Genomic DNA, 16,176 nt, shown 5'->3' with positions numbered 1-16,176 from the left:
ATAGCCATGCATTCTCAATTGTACATCTACTTCTAAACAAGAGCCAAAACAGTATTTGAAAATGAACTTCATTTAGGAAATAATAATAAAATGGACACTTTTCTGTTAAAGTGAGTTTGTTATATTATTAAATATTTAGAATTATCACCACCATGAAAAGGGACAGCGTTTATGGCATGACTTGGGTATATAAATTAATGCTTCCTTAAATAAGTTAAATACACACTGTTTTATTTGAATGTTTCATTCTGTTTCTGCTATTAAACGGGAACTAAAAAACCCAACTTCAGTCAATCAGTAAACAGGATCATTACTTCTGTTTCAGATTCCAAATCAAGGGTTTCATTTCATTTTCCTAGCACAATAATGCATACAGATGAGGGAGTGACATTGCAAATAACTTGTATCAGAATGGTATTTACTATGCTTATAGTAAGTAATTGACATTATTGACTTAATTCAGAGATGTAGAAAAACACCAAGACTAAATTGATGGGAAGAATGAAGAAGTGCATCAGTGTGTTAAAAATCTGAAATCAGAGTAAAGCCCATTATTTAGTTTGTAACTTAAATATACATATGCACATATGGGTATAGAAATGTACAAATAATGCATATGATATGGTTTCTAATTTCCCACAGGGCAAACAGAAGAATACTGATGGTTCAAATGGGTATTCTAGGATTCATTATCAATATACTATAATACAAATGTTGGATACATACTATGGAGTTACTGTCCCCATTCAACTTGTTCCATTAGCAGCTAATGGCCATATAAGTTTTTTTATCATTTTATTGCTCAAAGGATCTTTATTATTGAAAATTATATTATACTGTTGTGGATCAGATCACCCAAACTGAAAATGCGACTCAGTCATTGGGTGACTTGCCACACACTTCCTTGTTATTTTTTGCATTACTTCCCAAACTGAAGATTAGCATCACTTTGTGGGTCACAAGTGCCTTGCTGGTCCAGAACAAAGTCAACCAACAGCCTTTTCTGTTGAGTCCTTTTTCAGGGATTCTTTTAGGTGAAATTGTCCCAGGACTTACATATGGAGGGAGCCATGTCAGCAGTGACAAACAGTACATTCAAGTGGGCAGGTTGATGTTGAAATGGGTATACAACTCTTGGGCATCTCACATTCTTATGGGCAAGGAGCATTACACACACACACACACACACACACACACACACACACACACACAAACTTGTGAAGAACTGTGTATGGGGAGCTTCTAAAATAGTATTGACTTCTTAGGGTGGCCATTTTCTCAAAGGTGGTGCCATCTTGGAGAAACACAGCTGATGCTTCTCTTTGAAGAGGTGCAATGAGGAAGCAACAAATGTAGCTACCAATGAATTTACTTTGCTACATGGAGTAGGCAGTCTCGCCCTGCCTTGAGATCAATTGGGTTGCCTTTAGGCAAGAACAAATGCTTACAGCCATTTTCATCTTAACTTCAAAACTCCTGGTAGTCATCAGATGGTTGGACTTATTCTGGGTTTGTTCAGATAGGATTTAATCTGCATTTAGCAACCTAATGTACTTCCAGGGTCAAGGCTGCATTTCTGACAGAGCCGGCCCTCCCATTACACAGGGAGAGTGTTCACTGCTTGCCACTGTTTGGGCCTGGCCACTGTGAAAGCAGCATGATGGCATGGTCCAGCAAAGTTATTCTTATGTTCTTAGGCCATTATTAGGTCTCAGGCAGCTGATTTGGGCTGGTCATGAAAGGCCAGCAAATTGTCAAGTATTTAATGTATGACAGTGGTACCTTGGGTTAATAAATTAATTTGTTCCAGATGTCCATTCTTAACCTGAAATTGTTCTTAACCTGAGGTACCACTTTAGCTAATGGGGCCTCCTGCTGCCGCCACACCACCACCGTGCAATTTCTGTTCTCATCCTGAAGCAAAGTTCTTAACCCGAGGTACTATTTCTGGGTTAGCGGGGTCTATAACCTGAAGCGTCTGTAACCTGAAGCATCTGTAACCCGAGGTACCACTGTATTTTACTGTCATGACAGGAGAGGGGTACTCGTGGGATCTACTGCTTCAGGTGCTGAAATAACTTGGCTGGCCTCTGGTACTGTGCATCTTAACTTTGGGAGGGGGGCACCATTTGTTAATCCTCCTCAGGCTGGAAAATATCTTCAGCAAGCTCTTGCTCCAGAGAATGTGAAGTAATAGTTATAAGATGTACTCTGTGCACAAAGTATGGTGACTTTAGAACAAACTCAAATAAACACCAGGCATGACTAAAACCCACTAGAAAATGGTATTCGGCTGCCTCAGGGCCTGGTCTCTAGAGCTTTGTGGAAGGCCTGGCCTGAAATTATTCCAGACCCTGGTGAAATACAAAACATAGACCGGACACCCTAGCATTCCAACAGAAAAGAAAAGTAAAATTTTGAGCATGAAAATGATACATTTTCCTCAGTAGACAGCCATCCTTCAAATAACTAAAGGTCAACCTAGGCTTGATGAGAATTGCCTAAATACAAATAGCATGCAGTTCTTTGGCTATGCAAGAAGCAGGTGTGGGGGAGCCCAAACAGCCTCAGGGCTAGAGAGAGAAAGTTTAATTCCATATCTCCATGCTAAGGTTTGGACAAAAGATACCTCTCTGAAGCTGCAATTTGCTGCCCAAGGGAAATATCTTTTGGTGCCAATATGCAATTCCGCCCCCTGCCCCAAGCTAAATTAGGTCCAAGAGGAAAGCTTTTCTTCACACAGCAGCAAAGGAAGAAAGGGTTAAATTTCCCCTCCATGTCTGTTCTGATCCTATTATTATCACACACCCACCCATGATGCAATAAATATTTTTTAAAGTCTGCATGTTTGCTGCAAAAACTCATTTAAGATCACTGAACAAATAGAAAGTTATTTGCACAGATGCATATACATGTTTAAAGTCTGTACTCCTAAAAAGGGTCGTTGTTTTATATATATTGTATTTTACTCAATAATTTAGTAGGAGCATTTGTGAGCCTAATAATATATAGGGAATATTCATATGCAGATAAAGGAGGCATTAAGAATCTTTCACAATGACAAATAACTCATTCAGCTGCTCCTGATAAGGTTAAGAAATGGAGAGTTTGGCTTCCCTGCAGAAATCCTTTCCCCTTTCCCCTTTCTTAGAGAGAGAGGGGTCCACATCCTCTTCCACAATAAAATGTTATTTTTATGGATCCATTATTTTAGTTGCATCTCGTTGTCATTGCATATTCATGCCTTCACGACATTATGTCATTGTTATGAATGTATATAAAAATACTATATAAATCATCCTAATGAGATAAACAATCAGTAGGGCCACCTCTTAATCATACCAGTCATCATTTTGTGACCAGGATACATTGCAAACACACAGTGCAGGCTACAAAGAATATTAAGCAACAATATTATTTGACCATGTCACTCCTAACAAACCCAGTCAATAGTGTTCATGTCATGACTCGGCTCGAAATATCTCAGGGGTTACCCCAACGAAGCACCCTCGGATCAGTGCAACTCCAGTGTGTAGGTAAAAAGCCTATAAAATCCCAAAGAGCCTGCTTGTCGTTAACTAGCTTATTTCACTTCCTTCCATCCTCAGTAGACAGCATTAATTCTGTTTCTAATTAGAATTGCACAATTTAATTCTTCTGCTCTGGGCTATACAGAAGATATGGTTCATGTAACAGCAGCTTGGAGCGTACACACTTCTTGTAATCTGTTTGTAACTCGTGCTGCAGATGCTCTGAGAGGCAGTACTTCTGATGTTACAAACTGCAGTTGGCCGTACACCAGGGATCATTTCCCCAGCATGCTCGAGGATCACTCTGCGAACCGCCCGCTGAGTTTCTCCAGTTGAAACCAATCTCACTGCTGCTGTAAAAGAGCTATGCTTCTGTTAGCAATGATGACTCAGTACATTACTGTGGATTTTCCTCCTTCTGTGAGTCAGGTATCATATACAACAGCCAGTGGAATTTTCTGTTTGTTGTTCATCTTCCTGTAGCAAACCATTAACTTTAACAATATATATATATATGAAAATTATATCGAATTAAGCGTCCGTCAAGCCAATTCCTGGGGTGGGGTAGCTTTATTAAATAACCACTGAAGCGATCCAAGAGGAAATGCTACTTGTGAGCCTGGTCAAAACACACAGAGAATATAATGTGTTCTCTTTGTACTGCATTACTGCAGGCAGAATGTCTTGTAGAAGATAAATGGACCAATCCAAAAGATCCAGATGCACATGGATATCTGACACATGCAGGCTTCCCAGATCATTTCAGTGGAGGAATCATTTATTTATCCAGACAGCAACAGAAGCCAAGTCCTCCAAAGGGTTCACTGTCCATTTGTCTGTCTGCAAATCAGAATAGAGTTGCTGAAGTACAAAAAACCTCCAATCATATACAAAATGCACATTCTATTGAAATCAATGGTTGATGTGGATTACCGTATATCAATGAATATCTACAAAGCTGCTTTCCTTCTATAACAATTTTCATATGGTGCTTCAAGTCTTCTTACACCACAATAGCAACTTTTCCTTCTTCTTGAAAGCTTTATCCTACTACCTGACTTGAGCTATTGCTGATAGGCATAAATGCATGCTAGTGAACAAGCATTTATGAAAGCTTACACATGTTACACTATGCTTGTTTAATAATCAATCACGCAGTGTTCACCCAACATCTTTATATGCTGTCATTTTGATTGAGACAAAGTGCTCCACACAGACTTGCATTGTGCTAGAATAAAGGTGTGCTAATTGCAAGACAAACTTTTATGGTACGTATCTCTTGTGATTTATGACAAGAGGCGTTTTTCCTACATACTGAGAAAATGTCAGAATATGATACTGCTATGGTTTGAGGAGTTTGACCTGATTCACATGCAGCGCTAAGCCAAACCATGGCTAAGCATGAATGTGCAATTGTACAGGTATTCATAGCAAAGATCTTGGCCGTTTCACTTCTCTCCTGGTCCTGCTGCACTAATACCTAGTTTTGCTTAGAGGTTTGTTCAAATACAGGCTCATGGTTTGTCTCACTTCAGATAAACCACTAACCATACATGGCATGTGGCCTACAAGGATGGATGCTGGTGTCTATTCACATCCACACTGGAAGATGGATGAGGTAATACATCTCTCTATACATCACAGATGGGGAACATACAGCCTTTCAGATGCTGTTGAACTATAGCCCCCATTATCTCTGAATACTGGCTGGAGCTGGAGTCCAAGAATGTCTAGACGGCAACAGGTTCCCATCCTGCTATACAGACACTGCAGTGATGTGTGTGTGGAGCGTTGCATGTGTGTCAGGGTTCTTCACAGCAAGCAGGGCCTGGATGCTTTGTTCACCCCAATAATACTAAGGTTGTGTGACATTTTACCACCTGAATCTTCTCAGCAGGTAGGAAAGGTAACATGTACACAGTTACAACATACAGAAAAGCTGAGGCAAGGATTACAGCCCACAGCAAACTCTTAAAGGTATTTAACAGGAAACAAACATTCAAACTATAACTAAGTGTCTCTGTAGGAAGACACACAAAGGGTTTAATTTAGCAACAGTCTGCACCATAAAATATTAGTCAAGTGCTAACATAGCCATTAATACTCTTTTTTAACAGAAGGCAATTTCACAGACTCATTTACCAACTGGAATCTCCCAAGTCTAGTTGGTAATTGTGCTTTTTATTCATCTCTGTAAATTCCATTTAGTGCTTTTTAGCTGTTTCTTAGCATAAATGCATTGAATGTTGTTAAATTGGATTAATAGGTTTTATATGTAATATATATTATGTATTCATTTAACTGGAGGTGTTTCAACTCATATTGCCGCAATCTCTTTTTTAAAATGTCGTTTTATTTTGCAGATTTTATTTTATGGACTTTTTCCCCCTCTGGAAAGACTTGCAGTATATGTTTATGATGTATGCTTTATAAATAGAGATATACTTACCGTAGAAAGTTGGGGTTGTGGTCATCTTTAGTTCAGTTCACATTGTTTTGGCCTGAAGCAAGCCAAAGGAGAAAATCAATTCAGGTGCATTAGAACCTATATGAGAAATCACAAAAATATTGTAGGAGCATTTAAAAGAATTATGTAGCTGCTGTAACTTAAAATAGATACAAAGATAGGGCATTGTGCTCCAGCTCATATTCTCTAGAAATTTTATGTGCAGCATAGTAACATTTTAGTAGATGTGAGCCTAACATTTCTCATTATATGAATTGGACTTTCTCTACAAAAATGAAATGAGTAGACTGCTGTTTCTATGAAATCTGTTCTTAAAGAAATAAAAATAAATTAGATTCAGATTTAGCTGTGACATCAGTCAACAGCTCAGTTGGTTGATCCAAAGAAAGCTGATTGGCTCAATCACAAGTTTTTGTTATTAATATCCTACATTAATTTTACAAATTAAATTTCAAACTGTAACTCATTCATAGAAGATAGCAAATGATGCGGGGAATGAATTTATAAACCAACTTGGGAGGTTAATTTATCCTGAAAGGTAGTTTAGAAATCTGTTAACTAAAGGAGGAAAGAAGGTACATAAACACAAAATAATAATAATAACAGCAACTATTATAATTTAGTGTCAGTAGGGATGGGAGAGAAGCATGATTCAATTTATATTTAAATGTGAATCTCCTCATTCTCTGTCAGGAATAACAGGCCACCCAAAAAATAAGCAAAAAACACTTCTTGTTGTTATTTATTTATTAAGTTTAAGAATCACACATCCTTCACAAGGAGCACAGATATGATGTACAATAAAAGATAAAACAACCATGTATAACAAATAAATAAAACACACACAAATAACCATTACTATCTACAAAATAACAAAACCATTCAAACACAGGAATCATTTGGCATTAAAATAACAGAATCTCTATCAACTAAATGTAAAAAAGGGATAACAAACTCAGCTCCAGGTGGGTGGGTGGGTGTTCCAAAGTGAAGGGGCCACCACAGAGAAGTCTGTGCCATATATCCCTGATTCATGTAACCTAGTAGCAGCCATCAACAAAACCCCATACCCACCAAATCTTAGGGATTGAGTTAGCTGGTATTGGAGGAGTTGCTCTTGGATAACACACACACACACACACACACACAGAGAGAGAGAGAGAGAGAGAGAGTATTACTGGATATAAAGATATTCACCAACATTCTCAAAATATGGCAGTCTAGCTGTTTCAACATGCAAAGTGATTATTTGCTTTGTCCCAAGCCAACTAAAATTAGCCCCATTGAAGTCGGTGAGACCAATAATTTGTGATTAAATTCAATACCATTGTTGCCAGTTGAAGTTAGCCTGCAATTCTATGCACACTTACTTGGGAGTAAATTCTAATGAAGTAAATGGAACTTACTCCTCAGTAAAATTGTGCTGCATGTCACAACTAACTTTAGCTGAACCGGAGTGTTTACTTTGAATATAAATTTCTTTTTTAAAAAAAGAAAAGGAAAAGAAAAAAAGGCTATACTAAAACAGATAGTTAATCCTTACCACCCAAGCCTGCCCACCTTCTGAGTCTCTTCTTTTCTTCTTTCTGCTATGTGGAAACAGTGTTCTTTTCATTCCTTACTGTGGTTTTCAGCCTTGACATTGTAGAGAACAGAGAGATACTGTGTAGTTCTAAGAATTATCACCAGTGTAGCTCCCAGCATGAATTGTCCTGTTCCCCTGTTATTGCCGCACACTAATAAAAGCTGAACAATATTTGCAGGTTTTGTGAGATAGAAAGAGTGATTCATATTTAATCTTACAGTTGTTCACTCTGGAAAGAAAACTTTCAATCTTCCATCTGATTCCAAATGTGTTCTTGTCATTTGCATACGAGGTATATTTTATTCAGATGTTTTTATCTCTGAAATCTATATCATTTGCTCGTTCTTGGGGAGAAGGTTGTCAGTGAACTGTTTATATACTCTGGCTTTGGGTATGGATTTGGCAGGCTTTTCCCTCCGCCCAAAAAAATCCTCACAAACAGCATGGAGGCTGTAGATTTCTGTTCTGAGCACAATAGATCAACAGCTTTATAACAGGCAGCAATTCCTTGATAATTATTGGCCCTGCTTTTTTAAGTGTACCATTCTTAATTTAATGTACAAATATATTAGCTGTGGCCTATTTCTTGCCACTTCCAATATGTGTACAGGTTTTTAATTTCTACACCAGGTTAAAAGATTGTTTTAATGTCACTGTAGGAATAATATCATCAAAGAGTGACCACAATCCAGCAAAAAATTAGGTGTTTCTTAAGTCACACTAATCAGCACAATGTTGACTGTGCATAACAGATTTAATTGTTTAACTGCTTTAATTGCTCTGCTGTCTTAATGGGATTGTTTTCCTGTGCAAATAATATATGAATGTTTATATTTTAACTGGTTTTCACTTTGTAAACAGCTTAGAAGCCTCTCTTGACACTAAGCAGCATATAAATTACAATATGAAGACCTTTCTGTTCCAGCAGGCATTTAAAGTAAGTTACATTATGCCTATTTATGGGGTTTATGTTTCTTTACCTGTGGTTTTTGTCTGTTTTGAACACCATGTTAGTTGACGGATGAATTATTCTATTGATTTTTTTGTAAACCAGTTTGTGACCATCTGTGGTAAAAAGCAGGCTATAAAAATTGAAAATATATAAATGTGCATTGGTTTGGGACCAACATATTTAATAATGATGCCACATATCAAAAATTATTCCCACCTCCCAAAACTATTATGATGATGATGATGATGAAATGTTGTTAGAATTCCTTAGTGAATTCTCCTTTGTTGTTGTTGTTGTTGTTGTTGTTGTTGTTGTTGTTGTTGTTGTTATCATCATCATTATTATGAAATGTTGTTAGAATTCCTTACTGAATTGTCCTTTGTTATTACTGTGTAACAATGTCTAAATAATACTGCCTCAGCTACTATTATCTGTACTACAAGAATCATGATGGCAGGAAAATGAACTATTGTTCCCATAGAGAAATGACAAGCCTGAACTGAGTTTCAAACACCATAGAGATCAAACTTGGGGAATAAGAATGGTTCTATTTCCTAGACCAAATTTGATGTGACTGACATAAAATGCTGATAAAGAAAACCAGCTTCCCTGATGAATTCCATTCATAGTGTTTCTTTCTGTAAGAAGAATTGTCCTTGACTTTCAGATATATTCTCTTATGCTTCCAAAAATAGGTGACTCGTAAAGTCCTGATCATCAAAATAAGACTGAAACTGACATGCTTTGTGTCTTTGTTGACTTTTGAACTGTTGGCAGTGGCGCAAAAACCTAGGTGCCATCATTGATTCCAATCACATAGTGACTGGCTGCAGGTGCAGAGGAGGAAATAAGGTTTTCCACTGTGCTGTGGCCATCACTACAAAAGCTTCCTCTGCCTTTAACCAGGTAAAGCAAAAACAGCAGGTAGCCTTATACCCTCCCTCGGCTGTGATCTCAGCTCATACACATACACTCCAATATGTCACAGATAAATATGATAAGTACTTGTAACACTCCTATTCCTACACCAAGGATCAGAGCCTGTTTGTGTACATGCACACAGACACTGTTCTACATTGCTAAAGGCTGTTCACCTGAGATTTGTTTACACGGCAATAGACTGCCTTGAGCTAGCCTCTGTATCAGCTGTGTCCATAAACTGATTGTAACAGCTTCCCTTTTTGACCTAAAAGAAAAATAGATACTGTATATGCCTCACTTTTCAAACATCAAGTGGTGTAAAGTTTGTGCAAGTCTGAAAGAATCTTTGATCTCACATCAAAGATTTGATTGCATTTATTTATAGAATCATTACAATCTAAGCAATATTTTCAGCAATATTTACTTTCCGCAAAGTAGCTATGAGAGAGGGGGATGGAAGGAAAGTTGGTGCACTTGTGCCCAACACTAAAATGTTTAAAATAGAAAGTGAGGGTCAAGCTAAATGTGACAATGCAAATGTATGAATGAATCTGAGAACATCTAGAGCACCATGATGTGTTGGGGCAATGGCACTTACGCGACCTCCCAAAACTGAGTCATTGATGCTTACTGGGAGGGAGAGAGGGAAAGATGAGACAGTGGTGAATTCAGCACCTATGGAGCCAATTCAGCACTGCTGCCAGTGTGTTTGCACCTCGCTGACCACCGCTCTGCCTCCAGTAAGCAGCAGTGACTGAGCTTTTGGAAGATCAGGTAAGTGCTGCTGCCTTACCATGCCATCCACTACTGTCCTCAGGTGCTTTCTGCACTGGGCAGTACTGGGTGCATAGCTGTCAACTTACAGATTTGAAAATAAGGGACCAGCAGACTCGAAAATAAGGGATCAAAAGCCAAAATAAGTGATTTTCCAAGCACAGGTATGTTCAACTTCTGAGCCCCTCCAAGCCAAAGGCAGTAAGCCCAGCCAGCAGCCAAACGAAGCCTCAAGCCTCAAGGAAAACCACCATCACCTCTCCGCTGGGAAGCGCTGAGCAAAGGCGAGTCCCCAGGCAACACAGCTGATTTTATCAGCACAAGGCATGCAAGCTCTACCCCCCAGTTGTTCTTAGACTTCTTATTGGGTGAGCAACGCTGCCAAGCAACACAGTTGGAGCCTCCCTCCTCCCTGGCCAGCAAGGAGGGAGGGAGAGGCGCTGCTTCCTTTGAAAGCTGGGAAATTTAAGGGACATCATCAATAAGGGACAGCAGCGGGACATGGCGTTGGGATAAGGGACAATCCCGCCAAATAAGGGACGCTTGACAGCTATGACTGGGTGACTGCTGGCTCAGCAAATCTCAGAGTTGTAGACAAGAAGGAAAGAGAAGGCGTAAAACCTTCGAATAGGAAGAACATGCCTTCATCAACCTAGTGCCCACCAGGTATTTTGGACTATAACTCCCATCATCCCAAGTCAGCATAGTCATGCTGGCAGGGATGATTGTGAACTGTAGTCTAAACCACCTGGAGGGCATCAGGTTGGTGGAAGTTGGTATAGATGACTGATTTAAAATATGAGTCAATACATTACGAAATTGTGTTTTCCCCTCTTCTCAGCTCTACTGCATCTACTCACAAATCAGAAAAAAGACTAAAGTCCCTTAGACTCCTTGACTCCAATAATTCCTTAAATTATGTCCAAAGAGTTTTATAGCTAACCTGTATCACCTGCGACTGCCACAGGTAAATCTCAGATTGGAATTGCTGTTCCAATCTAAAATGGATCCTTTCTCATATTGCCCTCAGCTGCCTGGTTTATGAATTTTGTGGTGTGTTGGGATACCATTCAGAGATAAGAAAAGAACAGAGATTAGATATGTTCTGTGTAAATGTTCTTTCTTTCAGGTGGCTGACAAAGGGTGGGGGTGGGGAGAGCAGCCTTTAAACTTGAAGGGACGTCTCAAAAATCTTTCCAGAATTGATATGTGGTATATTTCTCTTTCCTACTCAAGGTGACAGTTTATGTGAGATGTAAAGACAAGTTCAGTCAGGCAATTACCCCTTGTTGATAGTAGATTATTTCCTCTACTAAACTCAAAAATAACTTCTTTGTGTATAAGTTACTGCTGCTCTGGGATACTGCAATTTACACTTCTGTCTTTTTTTATGAGTAAATTTATTTTAATCAGTACAGTTTGGAATAGTTTTTTTCCTGTACTTCCATCTCCTTTGCAGTTCTACACCCTCTTAAATGTAACATAGGAGGCAGAAAGGGGTCATGAAGCATAACCAGAGAACATTTTTAATGTCAGAAATCATATCCCACATCCTTTTTCCCATAAAAAGAATGTACCATTTATTTTCTATAGCAGTGGTTCAACTTTATTATTTTCCCAAATATGATGCTCAGAGAATTAATAGGCACTGTAACCAGCATCTGGGAATAGTGTCAAAAAAGACTCATATCCAAAGGAAGTAAGTTATGCTTTAGTACCATTGAACTCAGTGCAAGTTAGTCATGACTATAATTCATGTCACCTTTCAATAAGCCAGGACTCTGTAGGATTGCAGCCTTTAGTATGGTTAGTCAGGCTTTCATCCTACTGATATCCATGGGGAATAGGGTGTGCTATTTTACATGTGAAACTTCATTTTTGCAAATTTCTTCAGCAAGGGCTCTTAAAAATATGCTATTATTTTTGTGATCAGACAACATTTAGCTTGGTTTGATTAAAAAGCACATAAATTCCTCTCAGAAAACCAAAGAAGTTTTATGAGAGCATCATCTGAAATGATGTCAGATATGACATCATTTATACTCGGGCATATATAATATAACCGCTAGCACTTGGTGGTTATTTTTAATTATTTTAATGCAATTTGACATACATTTTTCACACACAAAAATTAATAAGAACAGTTTAACATTATTGGAAATTCTACAAAGATATATAAAAAGGTCAATATTTTTATGTAGTTGTTTACCAAGTGAAACTAAATTATATTAACTTAAACAAAATATAATTTGAATTCTCAAGTCATCTTACAACTTTTTAGCACCCCTCATTTTTGGAATTTGAAAGCTGGGAAATTCAACATGTCCTAATGGTGGACTGAAGAGAACCAGTGGGATATATCTCTGGATATGAACTGCATAGCAAGGCTTAAAAAACAATTGGACAGTTTCATGAAGGAGAAGGCTATCAATGGCCACTATCTGTGATGGCTATTCTCAGCCTCCACAGCTGGAATGCTTCTAAATACCAGCTGCTGGAAACCTCAGGAGGTTTTGTACTTGAATCCTGGTTGCTGACTTCCCACAGGCACCTTAAGTTCTTCTGTTCTTATTCACTGCAGTCTCCAGTGAGGTGCCCAAAGCAAAGTCTAACTAACAGAATATTGGATTTAACCTTTAGTATTGTAGCACCTAGTGAGAGCTGGACCATAAAGAAGGCTGATCGCCAAAGAATTGATGCTTTTGAATTATGGTGCTGGAGGAGACTCTTGAGAGTCCCATGGACTGCAAGAAGATCAAATCTATCCATTCTTAAGGAAATCAGCCCTGAGTGCTCACTGGAAGGACAGATCCTGAAGCTGAGGCTCCAATACTTTGGCCACCTTATGAGAAGAGAAGACTCCCTAGAAAAGACCCTGATGTTGGGAAAGATGGAGGGCACAAGGAGAAGGGGATGACAGAGGACGAGATGGTTGGACAGTGTTCTCGAAGATACAAACATGACCAAACTGTGGGAGGCAGTGGAAGACAGGAGTGCCTGGTGTGCTCTGGTCCATGGGGTCATGAAGAGTCAGACATGACTAAACGACTAAACAACAACAACAATTGTAGCGCCTACCCTTTGGAATTAGCTTCCATTAAATATTAGAAGTCCTGCTGTTGTTGGTGCTTCCTGAAGACCTTCCTCTCCCAAAGAAGTCTTTTAAGTAGAGATCTTTCCTTGTATGCATCTGTATCAGGATAGCTTTTAGGTGTTTGTTTTATCGTTAGTGTATTTGCTGCCTTGGGCTTCTTTGAGAGAAAGGGTGGGATATAAATTTTATTATTATAATAATACACTTGATGGTTTGCCTCGATTCACTCTTGATGTATGATCAGTGGTTGAGTTATACGTGTTGCTGGATTACACCTGGTGCTGAGTTTTTGGAGCATCAATTGAGCATTCACAAACTACTGCTTGTGGCTGGCACAAGCAGAAGCCAGTTGCACACATGGAGTTTCCCTGATTTACCCCAAAGGCACTCTCATTGCAAAGCCAATTGGACACACAGTTCTGGGGCATGTACAGAGTTCCAGAGAAATCAGGCTGCTCTGTAACAGCCCCATGAGTGCAAAGATCAGAAGTTCCAAGCCATCATTTCTAGCAAACCATAGTTTGCAGACAAATTGAGATTACAAACCACGATCAAACACCTGTGGAGGTTTGATCAAACCATATTTTGCTGTGTTTAGATGACATAGCAAATATGATTTGTCACAAACCATGGTTGCAAAATTCTAATCTCTGCATACAAGAGGACAGGTGAGAAAGAGGAAGCTCCTGGATAGCATTATATCTAAATGCTTCTTTCCTTCTCCAATGTCAGGATGTTTGTCCCCCTGCAAGTGCAACTGGGCAGTAATCTTATTGAATTTATCCTTTTCAGAACAGGAATAAATGTTTTCTGTGGCACCACCTAGGTCAATATGCAATTACAGTCTCATTGATAAAATATTAACTTAAAAAACTATTCAAGTAACCAGTTAAATGTATTCATAATTTAAAGCAAGCAGCTCGTGCTTAAATATTAAGATGCAAGGGAGTAACCCACATTAAAATTAATGGGTGTTATGCGGATGCCATATGTTTACTTTTGGCTTAGGATGGGAATTATGTGTGCTCTATACACATCATGAAGTGGTAAGTGTTGGCATATGCTGACTTCTTAATCACTGCTACTCTATAGCTGCTGATCGCTTTGCCCTTCTTTCATATGTGATTTATATTTACTTTCATTAGGCTCGCTTAGAACATTAATCACTTTTATGTTATTTCCTGTTAAACTTATTGCACAAAACATATAAAGGAAGGTCAGTAATGAAATAGTAATGGTACTATTTGGCCCAAATCACGTGTAGCCTTCTTAACTGTGCATATGTTATTCAGTGGTACTTTGGTTCTCAAACGCCTTGGTACTCAAACACCTTGGTTTTCAAACGCCAAAAACCTGGAAGTAAGTGTTTCAGTTTCCAAACATTTTTAAGAAGCTGAACATTGGATGCGGTTGTCGGCTATTGTTTCCAGGGTGCCTGCACCGATCAGAAGCTGCGCCTTGGTTTTCGAACATTTCAGAAGTCAAACGAACTTCTGGAACAGATTAAGTTTGGCGCTTTTGTTTTTCCTATTTATTTTGCGTTTTTGTGGCTTTTTCGGTTAATTTGTTTTTGTGACTGTGTGGAACCCAGTCTGGAACGGATTAATCTGGAACGGATTAATCCGTTTTGCATTACTTTCTGTGGGAAAGCGCGCCTTGGTTTTGGAATGCTTTGGTTTTGGTTTTATTTAGAGTAGATCCACTAAATTTAACGTCAGTTGGTCACAATCATTTAGCTGAATGGGTCTACTCTGGGTAAAACTTAGTTGGCTACAATCCTTCGCTTTAACTCTGTGCTTAGGTTTGTTCTTTGCAATTGACCACATAGAACATGCCTACAGTGATAACCTCACACCTCTCAGGCAGCAGAATTTGGGATCTTCCAATTGTCAACCCCAAAGCAAAATGGTGATTATGAACAGGATCTGGCAGCTTCAGGTTTGGACTTCAGTCTCTCTTCCTTTTCTGACAGCCCTCTGGCACAAGCAAGCTGCTGATCAGGGATTGAGATGCTGCAGCCAGGAAAAAGCATTCAGTTCAGGAAAGCTAGTGTAGATGTGCATTATTAATTCTGAGCTCACAGTTTAGATTCCTTTGGCACAGAATTTAATGGTTTTTAATGCACTTTCTTCTTAAGCACTACTATTAATCACTCAGGTTCACTAAACTACTTGTTTGCGTTTCAACAAGATGTTGGGAAATCTTTCTTTTTTGCACCTACAGGAAGCGTCCTACATTTTTTTCATGCTAAGCACTGTTAAGTTCATACACATGCCCTCCATGCCCCCCTGACTCATAATCTTCCATTCTATTCAGTTAATAAAAAAAACACACCCACATAATGCCCATTGCTAAACCAGCTCAGCCAAATGCTGCACTGGCTGAGGTCCTTGGGTAGTGGGCCATGGTGAAGATGGTTGGAGCTCTTGGGCCTACTGCTGGTGGCAAGGTGAATGTTGACTCCAGGTAGCCCACCCAAGCACTGTTGATGAGGAACCTATCCACATCGTCCCCCAATAACCAGGAGGTCCATTCCCACTTGAGAACTCTGAAATAAGCCCGTCCCCCAATCTTCGTTGTGGCAATATATGTAGATGTATTTATTTTGTGGCAAGGAAACAAAGCAGTTCCAATCTGTTTCCAGGACTGCCTTCTCTTTATTATTGAGCTGGCATTTGGGAATGCAATAAGCTGTGTTTCCAGGCCCCAATAAGTGTCTTCTATTTAAAAGATCGCGTCCTTTACTCCTTCCCAGGATAACCTACAATTTGCAACCCACTAGAGCTCAGGTTTGTTGGCAGTTTCTGAGTGCTGATATTTCTGTTACACCTTAAGTGTGGCTTTGGGCTTCCA

At 39.0% G+C, this 16,176-nt stretch overlaps 1 long non-coding RNA gene across 2 annotated transcripts; it reads right to left on the bottom strand.

Moving 5' to 3' along the window:
* Positions 1-210: 210 nt before the first annotated feature.
* LOC310827382 lies at positions 211-7,588 on the bottom strand. 2 transcript variants are annotated; one of them, XR_014556320.1, is made up of 4 exons: positions 7,541-7,588; positions 7,072-7,113; positions 5,980-6,075; positions 211-4,370 (listed from the first exon to the last, which is right to left on the bottom strand). It is a non-coding gene; the product is annotated as an uncharacterized lncRNA (long non-coding RNA). The 2 variants fall into 2 exon arrangements; XR_014556321.1 differs by lacking the exon at positions 7,072-7,113 and having other exon boundaries at positions 7,541-7,584.
* Positions 7,589-16,176: the final 8,588 nt, after the last annotated feature.

The sequence above is a fragment of the Podarcis gaigeae genome (genome assembly GCF_964106915.1).
Source record: "Podarcis gaigeae genome assembly, chromosome: 11".
NCBI classification, from domain to species: Eukaryota; Metazoa; Chordata; class Lepidosauria; order Squamata; family Lacertidae; genus Podarcis; species Podarcis gaigeae.
The sequence above is the reverse complement of the archived record's forward strand: the minus strand, read 5'-3'. Positions and strand labels throughout refer to the sequence as shown.